Source organism: Ptychodera flava, chromosome 7 (genome assembly GCF_041260155.1).
Source record: "Ptychodera flava strain L36383 chromosome 7, AS_Pfla_20210202, whole genome shotgun sequence".
NCBI lineage: Eukaryota > Metazoa > Hemichordata > Enteropneusta > Ptychoderidae > Ptychodera > Ptychodera flava.
In genome coordinates this window covers 40012813-40019678 of record NC_091934.1, presented here as the reverse complement: position 1 = coordinate 40019678, position 6866 = coordinate 40012813, and positions in this window count along the sequence as shown.

The window sequence follows — 6866 nt, the reverse complement described above, 5'->3', positions numbered from 1 at the left end:
GCGTCTCACTGAACCAACATACTTTATTTCAAAGTTATATATCCTGTCAAGATGGTATAAAAACTCCCTGATACTAAATATTTTTAAAAACCAGAGAAACATGAACTTTAGTATTGTAGCAATAGTTTACTCGATTGATTAAAGGGTACATATTGTTGGAAGCGAATCTCAATTTAAGTAATAATGTTATAATTTCATTTTAATTCAAGTTAAAGACTTAAAATCTAATATTTCATTTTGAATTGGAGAATTTGTAGAAAAAAACCACACTTTTTTTCATTCTCAATTTTTATTTTTAAATGACAGGGGTTGAAAAACTGACATTGAAAAATTACTAAAATCATGATAAACAAAATTGAAAACTAAAGAAACGTAGAAATTCCGAAAGCCTCTAAACTAGAGCATGATTTACAAGTTATATGCATCCAGCAGTTCTCAGTGATAAAAATGCAGAAGTTGGCGTAATAACGTGCATAATGTTCTTACAATTTCCAAAAATAAAGTGATGAGCTGCCCCTGTTCTTACCCCCTACTACGGTAACAATAGATATTAAAACGTTTGCGCAAAATACTAATTATCCTATTCGATATTTTGAAATTTGTTTTTCTTAATGGGTTACTCCTTATAATTAATCAGCTAAAAGAAACCTGATGACCTATTGTTTATAAACGAGCACAGTCTTCCAGGTAATTGAAACACTAGCGAACGTACACTGGCGATCAAAGTCAAATGCAGCCTAAGTGGCTGCATTTAGTTGACCTTTAACAAGTCTTGATACATTGTATAAAATATAGGATGTTTGCAAATATTCGTTTGCTTTTATTGCTATACAAATTCCAGTCGCTGATAACTGTTCACAAGAAAATCTCTCACACGAGTTTCAGGTCTCGAAAATACAAAAACACATTTCTAGGGTCGGAATATCTCCCAGGACACTGCCTCGAAGTATTTATAATTGGATGAAAAAGAATAATATATTCTTAGGGCTGCCTTTGTCTTCACACGTTTGTGATCGCGTTAACTTGATATCAAAATGCAACAGGGAGTTAAATATATTGTAACGTGGCTTGATCGAGTGGTAGTGTGGTCGTGATCATTCCGGTATGTATATTATTCGTGGTGGTCGGTGCTATTCCAATTACTCGTGTATGGGGCCCGGTAACAACGCACATACAGGCTAGTGGTACAGCATGGTTCACTTAGTTTAATCACGATACGTGTACATGAGTACATTATTTAGAAAGGTTGGTCGTCTACAAAGACGTGGTCCACCACAGTAAAACAGACTGGGCTTCTCACTTTATTGACATGCTAATTACTGTTCTAAAATTATCTCTTACACAGCTAACTAAATTTCCAGAACATTCCAAACATGACTACTTGAATTCAAGGTTATGAGGTCATTAAGGGCAGTGACCTTGAGAATGTTCTAGACTAATTGGACTCAGGTCATGATGAGTGTGGGGGAAAATGACCTACATAACACACCCCCTCTTCAAAAAAAAAATTTTTCAAAGAAAAATCTTTCTTTTACAAATGTAATCTTAAAAGTGTGAACAACAATAAACATTAAATACGAGAGAGAGACAGTCTGCAATTAAATTGTCTCTGCCTTTGATATGTCTAATGTCAAGATTAAACTCCTGTAACATTATACTCCATCTTAACAATCTCTGATTTTTGCCTTTAAATTTCTGCAGAAAAACAAGAGGGTTGTGATCAATATAAACCACTATTGGCTGATTTGAAGAAGTAACATAAACTTCAAAATGCTGTAAAGCTAATATCAAAGATAAACACTCTTTTTCAATTGTAGAGTAGTTTCTCTGGGATTTGTTAAATTTGCATGAAAAGTAGCAAACGGGATGATCTGTCCCATGACTATCCTCTTGCAAGTTGGTATTGGAAAACTTGAAATGGCACTGAATTTGGCATAAAGTATGCATGGCAAAGTCCAGTTATTTTTATTGAGTTCGATAAAGTCATTGTTCGGCAAATACTTGGCTTCCTCTTTGAGATCTTCCGCTTTCGCAGGATTCAGTCTGTCTGGATGTTGTTCCACTGGATTACTGTCGCAGACATCTTCGTTGTGATAGGTGATGTTTGTCCTCGTTGGAACATCTTGAAACAGGTGTTTATATTCATGGAGCAGTTCTTTCAGCTGTTGTTGTTGTTCTGGCTGGAGGTGTGCCAACTTTGTAGACTCCAGCTTCTCCAGGATTTCTGAGTTCTGAAGCTTGACCGAGCCCAGCTTTGAATTTAGAGTATTTTCACTCAAGTCAGTTTCAGTATCGCTGTCTTTATAAGAGTTTGAACTGACTGCACTGACAGGCTGTGTTTTATTTGGATTATCCCTATCCAAATATGGCTTAAGCATATTTATGTGACATAGCTGTTTTTGTTTTCGCCTGTCAGGTGTTTTTATGATGTAATTTAAATCGCTCAATTTTTTTTATCAATTAGAAATGGCCCAAAGTAACGAGCATGGAGTGGTTTGCCAGGAGGAAGAAGAACAAGAACTTTTTGACCTGGTTCAAACTTCCGTTTTGAGGTGTTTTTATCATATTTGGTTTTCATTGACTACTGAGATGATTCAAGATTTTCTCTGGCTAATTCACATGCTTTAGAGAGTTTTGTACGAAAATCTGATACATATTGCAAAATATTCAGACAATCATCGTCGTCTGATAGGAATTTCTCTTTAACGAGCTTAAGTGGGCCTCGGACTGTATGTCCAAATACTAGCTCAAATGGGCTAAAACAAAGAGACTCTTGAATTGACTCTCTAACAGCAAAGAGCAGAAAATGAATTCCTTCATCCCACTGCTTCTCTGTGTCAAAACAGTAGGTCCTAATCATGTTTTTCAAAGTTTGATGAAATCGCTCAAGAGCACCCTGACTTTCTGGATGATAGGCGGATGACCAATACTGTTTAATGCCTAGCTGATCCATTACTTGTTGAAAAGTTCCAGACATAAAGTTGGAGCCTTGATCGGACTGGACACATTTAGGGAGGCCAATGTATCCGCCTTTTGTTCATTGATAAATGTCTTGATGTCACTCCGGATGCACCTTTTAAATTCCTCAATCAAAGCAAGTTGTTGTAATTGTTCGTAATTCTGACTGACCTTTTCAGAAGAACACCAATGATCAAACAGTTGTTCTTTTGTTCAAGCAAATTCAACATAGGTTTGATCCCTTGCCTTCTCACAATTCCTTAATTTCTGACGGTAAGCTTCAGGCACCAACTCATAACCCTTGAGAATTAATTCCTTCACAGAATCATAATTTGAAGCCTGCTCTACTGACAACTGAATGTAAATTTCTCTGGCTTTACCCACCAAAGCACTCTGTAAAAGCATAGACCAGGACTTCTTAGGCCAGTTCAGATTCTGAGCAATTTTCTCAAAATGAAGGAAATATTTATCAACATCCTTTTCTTGGAAAGGGGGAACTAACCTGAAATGCTCAGTGATGTCAAAATTGTCTGAAGGGAAGAATTTCCCTGACTACCCAAGCTCGTTTCATTTCTACCTTTAGTCGGTGTTCTGCTAATTCTCTTTCCTTTTCTTTTTCCTCTCTTTTTTCCTCTCTTTGTCTTTCTTCCATTTGCAATTCTTTTTCCCTCTGTCTTTCTTCCATTGCTAATCTTTCCTGCCTATCTTTCTCTCTCTGTCTTTCTTCCATTTGTAACATTTCACGTGCCAAATCTGCCTGTATTTCTAATTCTAATTTTCTGAGTTCAAAGGAAGACTCATGTTCATAATCTTTTAAGGCAGACTGCTCAAAATGGCCTGAATTAACTAAATGTTTTGCAATCTTGTACTGTATTTCTTGCTTGCGCATAGGTCGTTTAACTTCTACTTTAAGAAAATTGGCCAGTGCGATGAGGTTGTCTTTTCTGAGGGAATCAAATGTGTCCTGATCAAGGTCATCCATAAATTCGTCTGGCTTGAATTCCGCCATGATTAAATTTGGCTGAGTTCACAGTATAGGCCTACAGTAGTTTTGAAAAGGCTGGCAAAATGTTGTTAAACGGCTAAAAATATTCGTATCCCGGACAAGCCCCTAATTTTGTTACGTGCAGAGAAAACGAACAAAAGGGGTCAAGAAATGCATCAAGAAGTGAAGTGAAGTGACTCTCTGTCTAGAAAGTGTACAACTGAAATCGTCTCGAAATCTGCATATTGTTACGTGCAGAGAAAACGAACAAAAGGGTGAACTCAGCAGTTAACGTTTAAACCAAATTTATTACGAAAATAAAACGAATTGCTAAGTCAGGGATAGATTACAAGCTTTAAAAGTGTACAGACTACTTATCTCAGCTGGGACGGCAAAGCTCCAGTCTCAGAGTTGTAACAGTCTGTCGGATGAATGAATAGTCCTTTGGCTTGCAGGCTTGAAGTTGCACAAAGTCCACAGTATAAATTCAGCGTTGGCAGTGAAGGTCTTGAAAAGTCTTGAGAATGACTACTTCTGGAGTTTCCAAAGACTTGAAGTAAGACATAAGAGACATTATCCCAAAAGTCTGACTGGAAGCTGTGCACGTCCCTTTTTATACATATGTGCTTACATAAGGACATATAAGAACAATCTAGAACTTTTATTGACATGCTAATTACTGTTCTACATTATCTCTTACACAGCTAACTAAATTTCCAGAACATTCCAAATATGACTACTTGAATTCAAGGTTGTGAGGTCATTAATGTCAGTGACCTTGAGAATGTTCTATACTAATTGGACTCAGGTCATGATGAGTGTATCTATAATTAACTAAAAACAGTCGGCAGATGTGAAAGGCAGGAAGGTCGCTCCTATTAGTACATCTGTCAACATGGCGTCCTGTCAATGCTAATGACTTATTATAAGCAGTTGTCAAAACAATACATTCACTAAAAGCGCATGAACGGTGACATCAAAGAGTCTCGAAGATAAAAAAGGGATTCATTCTCACGGTGTTCCACGTGTAAAAGGGGTTACTATAGGTCAAAGTCTTGTCAGTGGTAAAAGCTAAATTCAAGTGATAAAATACTGAAAAATCGAAGGGCGATGTCACAATATCTTGCTATAGTTTGATTTATCAATGATGTGGAATTTCCTATGCTGTGTGTCTAATATTGATTTACTCTTTTGAAATTTAACCAATGGCAAATCTAGGTTTTAAAGTTTTCTTGTCATTTCTTCTAGGAGGAAAAAAGGGAAAATATTGCAAAAATCGACCATCATCGTTCGATGGCCTCTAATTCTTTGTCAAAAGGTTTCTCTTTTCGCAGAGTTGAACTTATCAAACAAAAACTATTAGAGGAAAGAAAAGTGGAGTTCGTGTATATCACGCATAGCATTAATTACATTCTTTTCAAGAGATTTTCAACATATCGGTGCCACAGGTACCGGGACAACTGGACAGGTGGCAGCTATACTGAACGGTAGTGAACGGAAAAGCCGAGCTCTTTATATTCTCGATGGCAGTTTGTCAAAAATATTAACGGTGTTCCTGTTCTGAGAGCCGCTACTTGTTGAATAGTGTATTCCCTGGCCTTTGTAATTTCTGTCCAGTCCCTCAGTCACATAGGTTAAAGCGATCCTAGTAAGAATTAAAACCAAATTTCTTTCTTTCTTTAATAGTAAGAGCTCATTTTGTTGTCGAAGCCCATTGTTGAATAGATTTTGTGAATTAAATCGGTTCAACTACATTCTTAATACGAGACCTGTAGATTGTTACCATGTTTTTGAATTTTACTTTGAAATTATTTGATTATTATGTGTGTTTCGAGAACAAACTTCTGTTGAGACTTCTGTGTTTTAAAGTTTTATTTCGTGATTTTCTGTCTGTCGCTTTTGATCATGGGCCTTCATCGGTGCTCTTCAAGTATTCTTATTAGCGTGGGCTTCCTACTTTACCAGCACTAGTGAGTTTTGTATTCAGAAGACACACCACGTCAACAAATAGTACAAAGTATATCAGTTTATCTCGGCAGATCGCCATGTCAGTGTGTGAGGGACTGTAAATGGTGAACTTCACCCGAAAGCATGACGTCTTTCTTTACTAGCTTCGTGCACACATGTCAAAGTCGTGTACTTGATGACATTGATGCCCACGGCCGCGGATATATGTATAGTATCTTTCTAATACAAAACAGGATGGATTGTTTTTCACCACCTCTTACAATTCACTTTCACATAAGTTCAAGATTGCCAACTTGAAGGAAACTGTCTTTTTTGCTTTTCGATAACAAGGAGGCTTCTCTCAGGACGAGGCTCTTCCGTTTTAAGGTGTTTTTGTTTGAACCGGACACATAAAAAAGAAATAAAACTGACTTTCCCTTGAAAAAAACCCTGAACTAAAGCTTCAACTAGTATTTCCACATTATTTAAGTGCAACATGCCACAGAAAGGGCTAACAGAGTTAAAAGCACATCATAAATGTATAATGTGATCCTGTTTCTATTTGATCCATGGAACTGCATTTTTATTGAGTGGTAAAATAACAAAGCCGCCAAGTTCGCTCCTATATAATCATTCTCCTAGTGACAATGAGAGTTTTGTTATTTAGAAGTTGTAGCTTTATTAAAAACTTTGCTTCCGTATACTTTGTTACAGAGATATTTTATATCAGACAAAGGTTAATGAACCTAGAGGTCATCGACACCAGTAAAATGGTTAATTAATACAACAAGATCTCTATAATAAGTCGATTTGCATACAAACTATATTTGAGACAAACGCACAATAACGCTAATTACGTGTTACGAAGATGTTTACGGAAGTGGGTATGAAAACTGGAATATATTTGAATTATATTAAGAATCATGAAGGAATATGATAATTTCACGTGATGGGTTTGCACAGTGTCACAGTGACG